This window comes from Epinephelus moara, chromosome 8, assembly GCF_006386435.1.
Source record: "Epinephelus moara isolate mb chromosome 8, YSFRI_EMoa_1.0, whole genome shotgun sequence".
Taxonomy (NCBI): Eukaryota; Metazoa; Chordata; class Actinopteri; order Perciformes; family Serranidae; genus Epinephelus; species Epinephelus moara.
The window spans coordinates 3021707-3042004 of record NC_065513.1 but is presented as its reverse complement, the minus strand read 5'-3'; the positions used below and the strand labels follow the sequence as shown (position 1 = coordinate 3042004).

The 20298-nt window shown below is 42.5% G+C and overlaps 1 long non-coding RNA gene across 1 annotated transcript in view; it reads left to right on the top strand.

The window, feature by feature from the left end:
• The first annotated feature begins 532 nt into the window (after nucleotides 1–532).
• Nucleotides 533–20298, top strand: part of LOC126393951 (uncharacterized) — a 207984-nt gene continuing 188218 nt past the window's right edge. Inside the window, exon 1 of the long non-coding RNA XR_007570322.1 lies at nucleotides 533–607. This is a non-coding gene — a long non-coding RNA (uncharacterized LOC126393951). The remainder of the gene's footprint in view (nucleotides 608–20298) is intronic.

The following is a 20298-nucleotide window of genomic DNA, read 5'->3' as shown; positions in this document are numbered from 1 at the left end:
TGAAGTACACATTTAAAAAGAAAGCTTTGTCAAAGTGCTCTCATCTTGTTTAGTAGTGACTTGTGTGGTTCTTTGCAAGTTTGGTTCAATCTGAGTGGAATGTTTTTTCATTGCTGACTTTTTAAAAGAAAACCAACTTTCTGGTAGATGTGACTGTATGTATATGTAATGCCGTTTTACATTTTTTCATGCTTCTCCACCAAATGAGGCTGCTTCCCAAAGATGATTAAGAACCTCTCAAGAACTGCTGAAGCCCAGATGTGTTTTAAAGGTGTGATCAGACAATTAATAGCTCTGCTGCAGGTTTTATAATCAATATCTTAGATCTAGTAAGAGAATTGGATACTATTTTCCAAGATGGCATCTTATTCAATCCAATGAAAGTTGCTCACTCAAAGGCCTCTAGTTTCCCGGCACAGTGCAGGGTGGCGCAAGGTGGCGAACCCCGCACAGAGCTAGTTTTGAGCAGCGCAACCCGAGGCACGCTCAGTTTGGTACTTTGGCAGACCGAGGTGCGCTGAGATGGGTTTGGCGGCGCAGCAGGGGGAGGTGTCGACAGATCCAGCTTGGCGCAGTGACAGTTTCGTGCCAAAAGGCTTCGCCGAAGGTGTGCTAAAAGCTCGCCAGCTGAAACCACGTCCACTGTCAGCGCAGGCGGAGCGCAGCCAGTGTAGCGGAAGTTTTGCTGACCGGCGGGCAGTGCGCACACGTCACCAAAACCTCACAGGCAGGTTTCCAGAATGTCAGGCACATTAACGATGCAATAAATACCCACAAAAACCACTATTCAATGCAACTATCTGCAATCAGCACATAAATGTATCTCTATATCGACTGTCCCGTCACATCTGATGTCAGATCAAAGGGGATTGGCACCGTTTGGCACGTTTGGCGCATGTAATGGAAACCAACCTGATTTGATTAACACAGCTGCAAACTAATGAGTTCACATCCCTCTCAGCCAACCACAAACAGCCACAGCATCAGATAGGGAGTATATATTCAGCATCTGTCATCTTAGAAAAGTCAAAAGAAAAGAAACAGAGTGAGACTACGAGAGAGAAAGAGAGAGCGCGCACGCACGAGAGAAATGTAACATTGATTTACAATTGTGGTGACCTCCTCCCAGGCTACCTTTGCATCATCAGCCCGTGGAGGTCTGCTCGCAATTCCGTATATTCGGACACTGCGAGCTTGGACCTCCCGGACCAAAACATCAGTTTCCTCCTGGGAGAAGTTTGGCCGTCTGACACTACTGCTCTCTTCTGCCATGGCAAATTGAGTAAACTTTCATTATGCCTTCACGTGGCACATTTAAGGGCGAGGAGAGGGGCTCATTCGATTGGTGTGATGTGAATCGGCTGTGTAAAACCCACTCCATGCCTTCTCTCCTCCCTCTTTCCGACTTGCGCAGGTAGGTAGGAGGTGGGAAAGAGGAGTAGCTGCGCCAGCGCGCACGGTGTGCCAAACTTGCAAAATCCGCCTGGCCACACCCAGTTGGTGAAGTGCAGGTGCGCTGCGCTTCCACCTCGCCCAGTCTGCGAAACTAGAGGCCAGAGTGTTTGAGGCTTGTGCTTTTTGTTGGCCCATAGAGCATTAACACTGAAATACTTCTCTGGCTGAGCCAACTAACATTCTGCTGGCTCCCCGTACACATTAATGTCATGAAGATAACGTCATAAGTTCATCAGTGTTGTGTGTGTAGAGGAAATGGGCCAGTGTAGAATAGAATAGAATAGAATAGAGTTTTATTGCCATTTGCACGAGTACATCACAGTACAGGTACATTGGAATTATTGTGCGTTTCTCCGGGCACCAGTTAAAAACAAAAGACACAAAGGTCAATAAAGAAAACACACTAAATCACATAACAAACAAGTACCAAAAACAAATAAATAATAGTAATAACACAGTGAATAAATAAAAGGCACATTATGAATATTGCACATTATTGTTGTAAGGGGTTATTGCACAATGTCCTGATGTGATGTATATAGTGTGAAAAAGAGTTATTGCACATTTTCCTTATGTAGTGTGTATAGTGTGAAAAGAGTTATGAGATTATGGTGTGAGATAACTTCTCCCCTCCCTAATGTCCTGTGCCACTAATCTGGTAGTGGCTGGGAAGAAGCTCTTGTGAAAGCGAGCTGTGCGAGCACTGATGCTCCCTGGCCTGCGGTGTCTCAGGTTGTACCCCGAGTCCACCCACTGAAACAGGGCATGTGCTGGGTGGTGTCTGTCCCTCATAATGCTCTGCGCTTTCCTCCGGCACCGCTGTGTGTATATTGTCTCCATAGAAGGGAGACCGGAGCCAATAATCCTCTCTGCAGCTCTGATGACCCGTTGCATGGATTTCCTCTCAGCCAGGGTGGTGCTGCCATACCACACTGTGATGGCGGAGGTGAGGATGCTCTCCACAAGTCCTCTGTATGCTTGGGTGAGGGGCTGGCGTCCAAGTCCGGCTTTCTTTAGCACTCTGATGAAGTGCAGCCTCTGCTGAGCTTTTTCACTGTGGTTACAGTGTGTTTGGCCCAGCTGAGGCTTTCTGTGATGTGCAGGCCTAAGAACTTGTAGCTGTCAGTTCGCTCCACCATGGTCCCCTTGATGGTGATTGGCTGCAGAGGGTGGGCTCGTCTCCTGAAGTCTATGATGAGTTCTTTTGTTTTGTCGACGCTGAGTACAAGATCGTTGTCCTCCCCGTAGACGGTGTGTGTCACATGGCCTGCACTTCCAATCTATGAAGTCAAATATGTCTCACCTACTCAGTTTCACTCCAAAGTTGTCAAAAACCGACACTTAGTCACTGACTTTCGGCATCAGACACTGACAGAAACAGCTATCCTTTCATGTCAGCATGATATGCAGCTGGTCGGCACCCGGTGGTGTCAGGGGGAGCGGGACAACAGTGAAAGTTAGAGAGAGCGGAAGTCCAAGTAGGGTCTGTGGGAGGGGTGGCGATGGGTCCAACAACCACCGACTTTTCCCCGGGTTGCCGATGCTTGCTTCCCATAAGACTGTATAGCCAAACCCTGTTCTTTTTACCAAGACCCAGGGGCGATTCTAGGATCAGAGGTTTAGGGGTGCTGAACACCCAGAGACCTGCCCGGTCGGGCAAGATAAATTTTACTGTTTTGTACATTTTAACTCAATTTCATTCCCACATTTGTGAAAGAAAAGTACAGCACTTTTTGGGAAAGTCTGTGACTAAACCATGAAATCTGATAAAGGTTATTTAAATGCTGAGCCACGGCAAAAGAGGAATGGATTGGAATCATAAAAGAAACATATCGTAACCCTAATTTCTGGGGGAAGATAACTCATTGTGATACAGCAGCTCCTCAACATACTCATAAACAGTATGTATGTTTCTGGAGTAAATCAGCCCCCTATAGTGAGTACCAAAAATACCAAAAATGGACCTTGGACTTATTTTTTGGACTTTTATTTGAAATGCAATGCACAACATGTAACATTAACACACTGACAGTAATTGACTTTTTCAGTGTTTGTCTCTGACTTTTTCCTTCTTGTCTTGTATAATGTTAATGGGCATCCAGTCAGTTAGCTAGTCAGTAGCACCTTGGCTTTAATATTAACACATGCACATGACACAACAGCTAGCTTCTCTCATTCCAATTCAAACAGAGGACAGTGGTACTGACCACCTGTAACGTTTCGTAGCTAGCAGCTAGCTTTCGTAGCTGCTGCTGTATTTTTATTGTTAAAATAATACGTTGCAACCAAGTACTGTATGGTTCTGACACTTTTCTAGCTTGTTAAAAAGGGACATACAGTAAGAAAAAACAATTTAAAAAAAAATCGCTCAAATTTTAGGGGTGCTTCACCCCCAAAAATGGGCTAGAAACGCCTATGCCAAGACCCAATCATGTGCTTTTATTGCCTAAACCCAACCATGTGCATGCGTTGGCTGAATGTAATCACATGCATTTGTTGTTAAAGGGAAGAAAAAAAAACACGTCAATTTGTAGTGTTGTACGCACAATATGTAGTGCGTTTATTTTGAAAGAGACTGTATGCAAACTGTACGTTGCCTGTGAAAATTAAAGTGTATTAAAACAGACAATGCATGCAATATCTCGACGTGGAAAATCCATGACCAAACACTGATATGTGACAAGGTCGGAGTGAGTATGTGTTCTGGAGGCTTGGTCAGCATACATGAGGTTTGATGTAAACAAAATGGAGAAAAGAGTAAAAAAAAATTGTTCAAGAGTTCAAGTGCTGTAAAGGTCTAGTGTGAAGGATTTAGAGGCATGCAGCAGTGAGGCTGCAGATTGCAACCAGCTGAAAATTCTCTATATGTGCCAAATATGTAGAAGAGCTATGGTGGCTAGGGTTGGGATCCGGATCCGGTTCTTTTTCGGAATCGGTTCCATCACATTTGGAGTAACGGTTCCTGCAAACGGTTCCTAGATTGTAAAAAAAAAAAAAAAAAAAAAAAAACAGGTCCAGATTGTTGGCAGCTGTCTTTCATTTGGCCGTGTAAGTGACTGTGGTAACATCACGTGCATCTCCATGAGTGAGTCGAGTGGACCCGCCCACTGATCTCAGATCAGCGTCAGTCGAGCGACAGAGAAGATGAACATGCGACAGAAGTCATCCAAAGCCTGGTTGTACTTCATACAAAATGGTGCAAGTGTATGAAGTGCAGTGCAGTCATCACTTGCACTGGTGGTAGCACATCCGCTATAATAAAACACCTCCTAAAACATGACATTAATGTCAAGGAATGTACCGTGTTTGACAACCTGAGAAAACCTCTGGTACCAGCGCCACCGCCCTCACCGTCACACCCGCAGGCTGTGCAGGATGAAGCCACTCCAAGCAGCGCTAATGTTAACGACGCGCCCTTCCGAAAAGCACTAGGTTTCCCTGCCTGTCTAACGTTACGTTACTGGTAACGTTATTGATAACTTAAGCTATGAAATTGGCTGTAAATCAGTCAGTCATGAATATAAAGTAACATTAAAGTGTCATGTTGTGTTTTCCTGTATTTAGAAAACACAGGCAGCAAGACCAGCAAAAGCTGTAACATAACTCCCTTCACTGTGGCAAAAGCTGGGAGGATGACCATAGAGAGAGCTGAAGAGTGTCATTGTGCTGTGACAAGATTTATTGTTAAGATGCACATGCATTTTCTGCCGTTGATTGTCCATCATATAGGTACAAATTTTATGAATGCATATAAATATTTTTTTTATTACATTGCTGTGGTTAATTTGAGGTAATAGTGTTACTGTAGAAATCAGAGAATCACTTATTGTTGTTATATATTCTCAGGGAGATGATACAAGCATTGCATTTGTGTTTATTATATACTTGTTTAAGTATAGCAAGTATAATGAATATAATGTAGGAATCGGTAAGAGGAATCGGTAAGGAATTGGACCGTTAAGAAGGAATCGGTAAGGAATCGGAATTGTTAAAATCCTAACGAGTCCCAACCCTAATGATGGCTGACATAAAAATGCAAATGGCCCTATTTGGAACAAATGTTTGGTTTGTCTGTTCTGGGCTATTGTAGAAACATGGCGGACTCTGTGGGTGACGACCTGCCCCATATGTCAGTATATGATTCTTAGTTTCAGTGTTAAATAAAAGCATTGGTATGAATATTATACTCAGATTTTGCCAGTATAGCCACCTAAATCCTACACATTGGACCTTTAAACAAGAAAAATGCAGTAGAGCCAGACAGGGCCAAATGTTATGAGTTTGAATTATTTTGCAATTGGTTGCACAATGTCCAAAGGATAATCTTGATGATGATGAGATGTCATAGGCAATGCACAGCAAGGCAGGGCAAGTTTAGTTATACAGCACATTTCAGCAACAGTGCAATTTAAAGTGCTTTATATACAAAGTGCAAAAGAAAGACATTATTAAAGGACATTCATCCAAGAGAACAAATAAAAACAGGCTATGATAGAATAAGACAAGTATAAAATACAAGAATAAAAGTTACAGTGTGATGTAAGGAAATAATAATTATTTGATTTAATGAAAGGCAGCAACAAATGGAAAAGTCTTCAGCCCTAATTTAAAAGAAAAGAGATGCAGCAGACCTGCAGTTTTCAGGGACTTTGTTTTGGTTTTCAGCTCAACCCTCTCCAGTCCCACAGATGAAACTGACTTTAGCCTTGCTGCATGGGTGCTGACCAGCTCTGTCCCATTCCGAAGATGTCAAATACTGTGGCTATGGCAGTGATATCTGCATCAGACACAAATGCCAAAAGCCACCTTTTGTGGCGGTATGGTGCTGGGCAGTGTCAATTTCATGGTGTTTATTGAAACTGTCATGATGTTATGATAGACCACTGGTTGGTCAGATGGCACCTCTCACAACAGTGTGATACAGTACATGAATGGGCGGGGTCAACAACAAACACAGGAGGATACCTAGTGCGTAATATGTAGATGTGAATGACACTGATCAAGCAGGCATATGTGAGTTGGGATGAGAACGGGTTGTGCTGACACATGCATGTTGCAGTGCAGTGATTATTCAATATCTTGGAGTATATTTAATGATACTTTTTTATGTGACTGTTGTTACTGTTAATGTATAGGTAGAGTAGGCATAATTTACCCATTATTAGTTATTTCACTTGCTGCCTAATATACTTAATTAAAATTTAAATGATATGCATGGGCTTTATTTGCCACTCCCAAATTCATTTTTTTTATTTTTATTTTTTTACAATGTGCATAAAACTGAACACTGCTTCTCCATGTTTAGTTTTCACTCCTGATACAGGAAGCAGACCTGTCCCGGATGACCTGAGAGCTCTGGATCATTCAGAATGTAATCAGAAAAGTATTTTGTTAAAACAGTCAGTACTATAGAAACCAGTCATATTCTGAAATCAATGATTTGACAGACAGGAAGCCCGTGTGAAGACCTCAAAACTGGTGTGATGTGATCTTGGTCTTAGTGATAGCTTGAGCAACAGCATTCTGAATCAGCTGCAGCAGTCTGATTGATCCCACCCAGTTTTCCAGTGGATCTGGTAATATGTTGAGGTTGACTGTGTTGACTGCAGCACTGAGATCCAGTCATACGAAAGATGAAATCCTGTCACTGTTTAAGTGGAGACCTTTACCCCAGTGGGGGCAATGGCATTAATACTATTTACATAGTTCCATAGTTATCAAGAACACAACACAGTTCTTTAGTCACTCTTCCGTGGTAGTTGTTTATAAGGATGTCAAAATCACCAATAATAACTACAGATTCAAAGTCAATACAGATTATGAACAGCAGCTCATTGCAGTCATCAAAATGGTTGCAAAGCATTTATATGACCTGTTGATATTTTTGGAACATCATAGCTATTGAGCCACATATTAAAAAAAGCTGAATTTCTATAACGACATGGGCAATCAATGCATAATGTAGAACAGAGAACACTATCCAGTGTAAGCACTAGTCAAAGTTCCTAAATTTGTAAGACAGTTGTTCGGATTACAGTTTACAGCAAAAGACTCCACCACTGGTAACACTGAAACCTCAGCAGTCCATAATAATAGTTCATCATTGTACACTGAAGAAATGGGAAATGGTGGGTTGTTCAATTTACAAATGTGCATTTAGTGTTTACTACATAATTCAGTTATGTTTCTCTCTATTCATGTTTGGATCATGTAGAATTTATTGAATCTTGGGGGATGTAAAGTCTACATGGCGGAACAGTTTACACTTAGCTTTAATGCACCACTTCAATAAATACAGGCAATGCAGACTGGTGAGGCAACAGAGAGAGTCAATGTACAGTTTCAGTATTCCTAGGGAAACAGAATCAGTCCGCAGCTCTCTGCGTGGAGCACTGTAACAGCTCAAAGGTGTGTTGCCGGCGAGAGGGGGCAGGCAGAAAGCGATGTTAGGAGAGCTGAGATTCCACTCTGGAGGAGGAACCCGCCTTCCTCCGAGGACAGTCCTTCCACATTGATGTCCTCCATAGACAGGGAGGATGAGGCCCAGGAGAGAGAAACCTCCCCTTCCCTGGCTGGTCCGAGTGTGAAAATCCGTGATGAGTTGGGGGTTTAGGATGTGGCGAGCCGAGACCCAAGACCTCCCTTCAGGACCGTATCCTTCCCAGTCCACCAGGTAATGGAGGCCCCTTCCCCAGCAGCAGGAGCATAGCGAATGGCGAACCGTGTAGGCGGGCCCCAGGTGTATGAGCTGAGGTAGTTACGGAGGGGTGACTGCAGGGACCAGAGGGTCCTCCCAGACAGGCTTTACCCCGGGGACATGGAACGTCAGGTGGATGCGCATAGACCGGAGCTTTAATCTCACCGCCACCTGTTGATGACCCTCTGGATCTTGAAGGGTACAATGAACTTGGGAGCCAACTTCTTGGACTCCATTTGCAGAGGGGGGTCCTGGGTCGATAGCCACACCCTTTGTCTGGCCTGATAGGTGGGTGCCACGGAGAGGCGCCAATAGGCAGATGTGGAGTAGCGGTCTGCTGAGCAGAGGAGTGCAGCCTTGTTTCCAGGTCCGGTGGCCCCGAAGGATGAAGGCTTGGGCAGAGGGACAGGAGACCCCTTGCTCCTGTGCAGGGAAGAGCTAGGGCTAGAAGTCATAGGCCCACAGCTTGGAGTAGTGAGCCCACTGGAGGACGTCGGACCGTAGCGCCTGGGGAACGCATGATGTGGTTGGTCCCTCGTTCCACAGTCTCCTCTTCTTCCTGGAACTGGCAGGAGAAAGCATCCAGCTCCACGGACCCTGGCTGGCAAGACAACATAAAGTTGATCGGGGTGAAGAAGAGGGACCACAGAGCCTGACGGGAGTTGAACCTCTTGGCAGTCCGGATATACTCAAGGTTTTTATGGTCAGTCCAAACCAAGAATGGCAGCTTAGTCCCCTCCAGCCTGGCGGATAGCCGCCAGGAAAAGAAGGTGCAGGGATGAAGTTGACTGCTAGAATTCACTGGAAAGGCACCGTGGAAGATGTCAGAGCGGTGAGAGGAGCAGCCACCATGCTGTAGCCCTGGATAAAAAGTTGGAGAAGCCCAGAAAGCGTTGCAGCTGTTTGCAGTAGGCAGAAAAAAGCCAAGAAGTGACGGCTGACACCCTCTCTGGATCCACTGCATGCTCCTCTTAGCCACGATGTATCCAAGGAAGGAGACGGATGGAGCATGAAACTGCATGAAACTTTGGAGTCCAATGTCAATGTTGTACTGTATTCTTTCACCAAATAAAAGTTATTTTTGTGAGATCTAATGTGTTTTTGTACTTATGCTTGTAACATAATGAAATTGCTTTGAAGTCACATAATACCTTTAAATAATATTATTATCAAATGCATTATGTATGTAATGATGTCATATTGGGCTGCACAGTGGTACAGTGGTTAGCACCGTTGCCTCACAGCAAGAGGGTTCCTGGTTCAAACCCAGGGTGGGGGTTTCAAACCCAGGGTGGGAGAACCCCTCTGTGAGGAGTTTGCACATTCTCCCCATGTTAGCATGGGTTTTCTCGCGCACTCTGGCTCCCCTCCACAATCCAAAGACATGCAAGTTAGGTGTATTGGTGACTCTATGAATGTGAGCGTGAATGGTTGTCTGTCTCTATGTGTCAGCCCTGTGATAGTCTGGCGACCTGTTCAGGGTGTACCCAATGTCAGCTGGGATAGGCTCCAGCCCCCCCGCATCCCTCAAGAGGATAAGCTGTTATGAAAATGGATGGATGGTTGTCTGTCTCTATGTGTTACCCCTGCGATAGTCTGGCACCTAGTCTGTAGCCCACCTCTCGCCCCATGTCAGCTGGGATAAGCTCCAGCACCCCTGCGAACCGTAACAGGATAAACGGTTATGGAAAATTAATGAAGAATATTGCTAAGAAGTCAAGTTGAAGTTACAGCTAAAAATCAGGTACCCTGGACATGATTAAATTATTTAACATCGCACAATAAATCGGTATTACAGTAACTGACAATTATATGTAGAACCAACATAAACAGTCTAATTTTAATAAATTTTTGGGGGAGTTTCAGGGTTCTGTGTGTTCCTAGGACCACACTCTTCTGGACCTGGAATCTGCTGGAGCCATACTCTCTCTCTCTCTCTCTCTCTCTCTCTCTCTCTATATATATATATATATACACACACACACATTTTTGGGTAGTAGTTTAATCTTTTATTTATACATCATCATTTATTAGTTGATTTTATTTTGTATCATTATTATAGGTTGTCAAAGAAATTAAAGCAGACAAAAAATGTAATGGAGTGAAATGTACAATATTTCCCTCTGATATGTCACAGGGGATGATCTCTACAGACCCCCCAGTGTTCTCAAATCCTAAAAAGCCCCTGTGTGCTGCCAACAAAAATACATAGTGTACACTTTTCATACATGAAACTGGGACAGGTGAATTACAGTAAAATGGCATAAATGAATAAATATGCTGGCTAGATTGACTCATTTTCATATTAATTATAACATTTTATAAAAGTATTATAAAATTATAAAACAATAGTGTTACAAAACATTAAAATATTGCATTATTTCTACCTTAAGTAGGCTATTATTCAACATAAGTTAACCTTACATTAGGGAATGTCACAGACTCTCCTGCTGGCAGGTAAATCAAGTTCACTTTGAGTGTGTGTGGGGACAGGCAGTGCAGTTTCCTGCTAATGTTAAGAAGTCATTTATGTCAGGAGATGATCTATAACTCATCCAATTGGTGCCCTCTTCACAGCATGGTGCAGAAACAATCTCCAAGCCAAACTAGCCCTTCTCTCTCTCCCCTGCTATCTTTAAATTGAAATATTGTGATTATTCCCCTGGTTCAGGGGAGGCTAGCTGTAATCGCCAGACAAATGGTGTGGAAAAGCAATAAAAAGCTACTCCCGGGAGACTCTTCTAGCTGGCCGAGTGACACGGCCATGAGGGATACGAGCTGCCGATGTGTCTGTGAGGACTGATCCAAGTTGTAGAAAAGCACTGCCTCAGAGCCATAGATCTGCACTGCTTAAAGGGGATTTGACTAAACAAATGGCAGCATATGGTAGATGAGAGAGAGGAGGCAAGTGCAGAAAGGGAGAGGTGGCATTGTTTTCAGAGAGAAAGAAAGCAGGGTGTAGTGAAGGGGGGTCCCGTGTCTCTCCTCCCCTCTTCAATCTTTCATTATGTTGTCACACTCTAGCTGCATGCTTCCAGTAACACTTTAATTAGCCTCCATGAGTTTAATTGTGCGTGTATGTCTGCCAGCTTGTTTTGCTGCGTAAATCTGTCTTGTTTGTTTTTTCCCACTCTGAGTATCACTGCTGTTGCCTCTGCTGCTGCAGGAAACACCATGCACCTTCAAGTTTAGGCCTCATTTCTTTCCTTTTTTATTTCTTTATTCATTTTTTAAATTAAGACAAGATTTGCATGGTTCTGTGCATCATAGTGCAAGCAGAGGATGGCTCATAGCATCAGGGTAACATTACATATGTCTCCTGTGTAAGCTTTGGCGAGATTTCAAGAATGCCTGATTTTTTGCATGATGTTTTGGAAAATTATTTTCCACATTTTATGTCATGACAGCAATATCTTTAATTTTACACAATTGACTGATACTTTCTTTATATTTGTAGTTGTTTCATTTTTATTTTTTTCTGTTTCCAAATTGCTTTTGTTGCTTTACTTTTACAGATTTCTGGTGGGGCTTTTATTATATCATATTTTATGTGTACATGTATATCTCTATTTTATGAGCCCTCTGAGAAGAATTTGTAATTTTGAGTTAACTTGACTTGATTTGAAGGAGTAGTGTGGAGGATTTAGTGGGACATATTGGCAGAAATGTTACACTATATAATAAAATATAATATAATATAATAAGTATGTTTTATTTTGTGTATAATGTCCTGAAAATAAGAATCATTGTGTTTTCCTTACCCTTGCATGAACCCTTTATATCTACATAGGGAGCAGGTCCTTGTTTATGGGGATCGCCATGTTACACCGCCATGTTCCTACAGTAGCCCAGAACGGACAAACACTGGCTACATATAGGGCCGTTTGCGTTTTCACATTTTCGCGTTGGCCAACTACTAGTAAGAAGCCCAACTACAATGAGCCATCGTGGAGTTACACTGATTTGTAATGAGAAACAGCTGTATTCTGTGGTCTTACCAGTTTAAATCACCTGGTCTGTTTATTTTGGAGAGGAAGAGACCTTTTTCGATAATTTAGCACTTGAAAAAAACTCCTAAACAATGAACACTGAAGGAATTCTAGCTGAGAAACGTTTTAGCTGGTTACAATCTGCAATTTACCTCACCCCATTCATCCCCATAAATCTGACACCCTTTACCTTTATGAGCAAATAACACAATGAAATATACAGACAAAAATCTAAATTTCCCAACAAATCAAAAATATTTCTGCTGATATTTGTTCCCCTCATATTTCAATCCCTGGCAGGCTTGTAACGTCTTAGTCAGCATTTAGATCATCACAGGAGAATAAAACTGAAAATCTGAATAAAAACAGTCAATCTCTGCCTGGCTCCGGAAGTCCTCCTCTGTGGTTTCCTTTCCTTATTCTTTGTGGTGAAGAAGGAGCAGGCAGTTTGCTGGCAGTAGGAGATTTAGCAGCCTAGAGCAAATGGGCGCATCAAACCACGGCTGTGTGTGTGTGTGTGTGTGTGTGTGGTGTGTGTGTGTGTGTGTTTCTGGAGCTGCTGTTGTTGCTGTTGCTGCTACCACTTGCCTCTGTCTCCTCCCGTCTCTGGCCTAATCAACAAAACAGCCTCAGCTGCCCCTTCGGATCCCCTGCCAGGGTCCCTATCATCCTCTGATCAAATATTAATGTGTGATACTGAGCTTGCTCACTAATCCAAAGCCAATTAATATTATCTGTCAATTATTTACAGATCCTGAGGTGCGGAGGCAGATCCCTGAGGACTACATCGGCCAGGTTCAGAATACATAATTGACTTCCTCTTACCAACCCCCCCACCCCCATCCTCCCTTCATTCTTTCTTACTTTCCCTCTCTTGCGTTGTCTTTCTTTTTTCCCCTCTCTCTTCATCTCCTCCTTCCTTTTTTGTTTATGTGTGTCTTTTAAAGCCTAAATGGTTGTCTTTTCAGTGGTTCAGGGCGAGCAGTGCAGGATGCTGCCTGGGCATTAGCATTGCTGATATATCTGACATTGCAGGATAAGGGGCGGCAGGGGGGCTGCGCTCTGCTAGGGCTTTGTGTCTGACTCTCACTCATACAGTGCAGTCAGGGAATACTGTTATTAGTTTTTATCACTGATGCGCAACAATATGACATATGTTTCAAATCCCTGCACCTAGTGATTTGGATTGTTAACTCCAATCACTTCCATTGTTATTCCAATAGATGTTGAATTTGCTTTTGCCGCACATATTCCCTTTTGGAGGAGGCGGCCTTGCAAGTGATGGTTGACTAATACACAAACACACACACTACAATATTCAGTCATTGCTATTTGTCACTGGCTGTTTTTGCGCTTTACTTTCTTTCTCACTCATTTGATGGCTGAGAGAAGCGATGACTCTGTGGTAATGGAGTTTTCACCCTCAGAAGTCTTTATTGCACACAGTAAAGAGACTGCTGCAGCCTCTGCCTCTTGTAGCTTATGTAGCTGTCTGTGCAGGGGGTGATGAATTGGTGGGGGTCGGGGAAGCCTGGTTCTGGTGGTGGTGGTGGTGTTTGGGGCGGGGGTAGAGGAGAGACTGGCATCTGAGAGGGAATAATGATAGCCGGTCGTTTGGATCCCTTGAGTCACAAAGCTAGCTCTTCTCTATCTACAGAAGGGGAGAATAAAGGCCACAGAAGAAAGGCAGGATGAAAGAAGGGGGAGTTGTTTCTGAAAGTGTATTTTTGCTGCTACTAAACTCCAACCACCTCCCATAATGCACTTTGACCTGCCAGGACCTCTAATTGGCTGGCTCGACGAGGAGTAGCAAAATGTTGAAGTTTTGGTCCACTCCTCTGTCTTCCAATTTTCCAAAATGGCCCATCTCGTATGTGATGTGGTGTTTGTTGGCTCACTTGTAAGATATATGTTGCTCTAACTAGCTCTTCTGCTCTGAGTTCTGCCTTCATCAGGTCTTTGTACACTGCTCTTTCTAATAAGTACAGATGAGTTGTTTTGCCAGTGTTATTTTCCCAGCCAAATGTGAGCGAAAGATGGCTCCCTCTCGTTAGCCGTGCCTTCACAGCTCAGATCTCACCGTTTGCGGGAGCAGTTTAATCTGATATGTAAATATAGCGTTTGATCCAAAGCAATAGTCTAACGAGCAAAAATCTCTGCTTTTCTCCGCCTTTCCTGCGCCAGTAATTAAAACAAAGCCTGTTTGGGCTTTTTCTCTTCTGTCTCCTGTCCTTTCTGTCTCTCTTCCTCATCTTTCTGCCTTCCTTTCCCCCTCTCTCACTCTCTTGTTCTCTGCCTCTCTGTGTCTCCTCTTTGACACGAGCGTAGTGCAGTCTTGATTTTTACACGTTTCATCCTTTACGTTAGGCAGCTGCTGCATATTTTGTCAGAGCTGCTGCTATGAAGTACGTTTGTCATATTGGAAACGCGATGTTTGAAGCCGGGCTCTTTTGAAGTGGCTGATGTGGGGCTGTTTTAACTGGAAGGCAAAGGGATGGCGGTAGCCTGTAATGGGGGTGTATTCAAATGACTGACCTCTAGATGACAGACTCAACCAACTGCGCTATGAATAAACAGCAGCTTGATGTGGTGCTTTATGCTGAGCTTTGTTCAGGTGTTGATATCATGTTCCTATCATACTGCCTGCTAAATGACTGAAGGTCACTGGTGTCTGTGGGATGGCGTTGAGATCCATTTAGCTAAGAGTTGAACTGTTGAAGGACCATGAGAGAGTGCACAAAGCCAGTTTGCCTGGTGAGGTGTGTTTGTGTGTGTGTAAATGGTGATGAATCCATATGAAGATAAACGTATCTTTCTTGCAAATGTTAAAGACAATGATATGCTTATTTTTAATTCCAGGCCAACAAATACCACATTTTAGCTAAAAGTGAAATCATTTATTATCAGCCCGTTTTACACAGAGATGGCGCTATAGAGCCACTACAAAGTCCCATTTTCATGCCTCCTTAGCATTTTTACACAGAACCAAACAACGGCGCCGTCATGCCACTCCAATGTGTGATCATAGACTGTGTGCCGGCATCACAGAATTAAAAGAGCCATTTAGCACAACAGCATCAGCCTCTAGTGTGACATAAAACATATGTCGGCAGTGCTTTCTAAACAATAACAATGGCATAACATGACAATAACAATCATTTACCATCTCTGATATATGGCGGCTAATCTCCTTCTTTGCTCGGAGGGTAGGGAGCTCCCGAAACTCATTGTTCGTCCAATGTTTAGACATTATCAGCTGTCATTCCTCTTCTTTGAGTTAATCACAAACAGCTAACAGCCACTTTTTAAATCTCCCACAGTGTGGGACATACGCCAATGATCCCATCCTGCTCGCTGTTCCATTCATACAGACATCGTTTCGGCACTAATATTACCTTCAATATATTAAATATTACCTTCCCAGCACAGAGGTAAGACCACTCTGTCTCCCCATTCATACCTTTATACAGTACACCAAGGCAGCATAATGGTGTGAAATTCCTGCCTTGAACAGGCATTGTAAATGGGCCATAGAAAGCTTTGTTGCACTTCTGACTGACCAATTTACATCTTCTCTGTTAAATGAAACCAGCTTGATATTCACACTGAGTGGTTACTACTGAAAGATTCGTTCTGGCATTGCTATTGTTGATGTTTTGTTGTTGTTTTTTTCTATTTGGCAATTCCACCACTATTGGAGAGCTGATAGTATAGAAACATATAGAAAACTAGAGAAGATAGGTTGGGGTTTACACTTATGGCTATCATTTAAATTTTTATATAAATTAAATAGGCTACACCAACACATTTCAGCACACTTACCTTCTCCAGGGTATCTTCTCACACAGTGAACCCAGACTAATAAGTAATCTAGTTTCACACCCCTGTGAAATGGTCACCCAGAACATGCAACCACATATCTGACCACTAGGGTTGGGTTTAATAAAGCAAATAATAAATGTCTTAACCCCGGGGGGCAAAATCTTAAGCACACAACAGACATGCAGTATACATATGGTTCATAGTGTGGGTTCATAACTGAGAGAACTAAGATCATTCAACATCAAGCTGCAGTTATCAATAAAGGTCCACAAACATTTTGGAGACAGGAAATTGATGTCACAGATGGTGAGGTTGAAGCCTGATTGTAGAAATTGTCTAATATTTTTTGGCACATGCCATTTTTGGCTTATGTCTGTACATACATTTTTAGTATGGATCCTATGCACTGTTTTATAAATGAGACCCCTGGTGATTAAAACCGCTAAAAATACTGAATAAAGCAGTGTCATGTTAAAAAAAATCTAAGTCTAATATGGCCTTATCTAGAGCCAGTGTTTGGTTTGTCCGTTCTGGGCTACTGTAGAAACATAGTGGTGCAAAATAGTGATCTCCTTGGACATGGACCAGATCCAAATGTAAATATAAATGCCCCATTCTAAGGTAAGGAAAAAAACAATTCTTATTTTCAGGTGATTATACACTAAAGAAAATATACATATTATATTATATTGTATTATATTTATACCACTATATTCCCCTAAATCCTACACACTGGACATGTCTTTTAAATGACTGTGAAATGTGAAAGGGGTTACCTGCAGCAACCCACGGGGGGTGTAATAGTACACAAAAGTCACAGTATGGGGGAAATACCAGAGCCAGACAAAATCATCTTGCTGGGGGTCTGAGGTAGGATTTTGCCCATGATGAAGGCCACAATGTGAAACACGTTGGTCTCACAATAAAGTTGTTCTGTACTTTTAAGGTGTTTTGAACTCTTTAGCCCACTGGCCACTTTGGTAAACTCTTTTCATTCTAAATTCTAAAATTAAGGACCCTTTAAAACCCTTTGTGTGACTCTGTACAAACACCAAACAATCACTTCCCAAAATTAACTTGTAAAGAGTAAATAAGTGACATAGAAAAGTATGTATTTGTTTGTTTTTCACGAGTGTTAACTTCAACACCTCTGTTCAAGTGAAGCTTGCAGCTGCTTTCCAGAGCTTTTCAGCGATCAGAGGAAAGATACCACACTGCAGTTCAAACTTTTTACAAATCAAAATAACTGGAGGCTACAGTTGCCCATGATTACATTTGCTAATAAGTACTTTACATGGGGGTGGGTGGCTGCTTTTCGTAGCATAGCAAGTTTTTTGTTCATATATTCTATCAGTATTTTGGGTGGGGACATGCTGAGCATATTTAAATATAGATTATAAATGGAAAGCGGCATCCAGGCTGCGACAAGGCTGCCCAAGCAGGTCCCGGCCACTCTAGACAATTCTTCTATTTCCTGCAGACGGGCCGCATTGTGTTTTAAAAGATATGATGTAATTATGAGGATGAATATATTTCAGATAACTTAAAAACAGCCACAAATCTTTGATCTGATCTGTGCCATTCACAACTGGACTTTTAACAGTATTATCTTATTATCAGTATTATCAGTATAATAACAACAATAAGCCATGCCTCTGGCATAAATAAACTTGCCTTGCCCAAAATAGCAAAAAAAAAGAAAAAAAGAAAAAGAAAAAAAAAGGAAACTATTTAACTATTTAAATGGCCAAATCAACAAAATCAAGTCTACGAGATCAGACAGGTAAAACTCTACACTTCGGAAATGTTCCTAGTATGACGACATGCAGCTGACGGAACAAAACTGGGTCACAGGCCCAGTGGAATAGCTCCTCCTGGCTCCTTTGCAGCTAAGATGGCAGTGAACAAAACAAAACAAAACAAAAAAAAGTAATTTATCCATCACACATCTTGGCTTATATAATGGAACATATCATATCATATCATATCATATCAGGTGTGGAATTAATTTGCAAATGCTCCGGTTCAAAATGAGACCAAACCTTTCCAATAATGTTACTTTCTGAGCCCACACAAAGGCCAAAATGTGCCCTGCGACAGACAGTAAGACTTTTTGTTTTTAGCCAGGCGATTTGCAGAAAAATTGCGGCCAGGACCGGCCGCTTAAGAGGAGTGAGAAGTCAATGACGGTATAAAAAAGTCGATAAATGTTTTTCTTTGCTGTTGTTTTCTTCAACAATTGTGAATCACCACAACCACGAGACATCCTTAAGTGTACAGTCATAAATGTGCGCACGAAATATTTGGCTGATTGGTCCAGTAGTTTGCAAAATTAGCTGCAGACAGACGACTACACATATGTACACACATACACACACACACACACACACACACACACACACACACACACACAGACGATAAAACACATGATTCCCTTCAGGCTTACGCCTGGTGGAGCGATGTGTTCTTATTCCCAGCTTGTCAAATATTGCCACTTTCTCAGTGGACTTTTGCGTCAAAACATGACGCGCTAGGTACCCTCTTATCTCTGTTGTTAGTGACAGGTCAAAGTTGACATGGTAACCCAGAATGTCAACAACTACCAACACACCTGGCAGCATATCACACTGCTGCAAAAATTGCATATTTTTGTTGGTGTCTCGCTCAGCGGTTTTGGGCAGAGATAATTAGGGCCTCGATTTGCAGCATGTTTGCCATTCACGTTTTTGTGTTGGCTTTCTGCAGCATGTTTTTTAGCATGAAGATTTGAATCATCTGGACCTTTGCCAATGCGTCAGGACAATACATTCTCACTCCAACCTCGTCACATATCAATGTTTGGTCATGGACTTTATACGTTGAGATATGATGTGCAAGGTACCCTGGGTGTGTTGGTTGTTGTTGACATTCTGGGTTACCGTGTCAACATCGACCTGTTTCATCCATCGTCTGTTATTCAAATACACTTCTGTTTTCACAGGAAATTGACAGTTTGCATATAGCTTCTTTCAAAATAAACACATTACATTGATACAACATCAAAAACTGTTGTTTTATTCCTTCAACAGCACATGCACATGATTATGTTTTGCCTACAGACGCACGTGGTTGGGTGTGGGAAAAAAAGAACAGGGTTTGGCTTTACAATCATACGGGAAGTACACACTGGCCTCCTGGGTTAAAGTCGGTGGTTGTTGGACCCATCTACCACCCCTCCTGCCCACCCTACTCGGACTGACACCCCCTTAACTTTCATGGTGGTCCTGCTTCAATTCCTCCAAACACTGCCAGGCACTGTTAAACAATAACGGCAATCAGCAGCGTATCATGCCAACATGAAAGGATGCCTTTTTTCGTCACTGGAAGTCACTGACCAAGCGCCAGTTTTCAACAACTGACAGACAGAATGAGATCAGGTTGGTCAGGTCAGTTTTTGTTGGAATATTATCAATCGGTGGATTATAGAAAGGCTCCGTAGGCCAGTTATACTTGTTTTTTTGTTCGTCTGACAGAAGCATTTATTGAAAGTGCTGTGGTGGTTGTATCTTGAAAGAGTTTGCATCAATCAAATCACAATAATGTAGCTTTCTAGCTATATGTTGTATGAGTTACCACTCAAACACAGCCGTTTTTTACACATCATAATTCTTTGATAGACAATACCACAGGTGGGTTGGAAGATTGTTATCAAGGCCTTATTTAGACATGACACTGAGAAGTGAATTGCCTATAATACACCTCCTAATACACCAAGCACCTTCTCTCCTTCTCTCTCTCTCCTTTGCTAACATTCATGTCCCGTTACTGCATCTCGCTAACTCAGTTCTACTGCATGTCACTAACTCGGCTTCTTCTCTGGAGTCTTTGTGCTCCACTGTCTGGCAGGTTACCTCATATCACAGCTGTGCCTGGATCGTGTGATGTGGTTGTGCTGCTGCCGTGGTCTGATGCCTCCTGCTGCTGTTATCACTAGTCAAACTTCTATTGTTTTTATACAAATATGATTATTGTCACATACATATACCATCATATATTAACATTATACTTACAACATATTGTATCACAATAGCCGTAATTGTTATTTTAATATTATTACTTAAATTAAAGTTGTTGTAAGCTATTGTCATTACTGTCTGCCCTCCATCTCTCTCTGTCTCTCTTTATGTATCATTTTGTCATACGGATTACTGTTAATTTATTATGTTGATAATGTTGAGGACGCCATCATCTACCTGCTCAACCATGTCTACGCCCATTTGGATAAGCCGGCGAGCACTGTGAGGGTCATGTTTTTTGACTTCTCTAGTGCGTTCAACACCATCCGTCCAGCTCTAC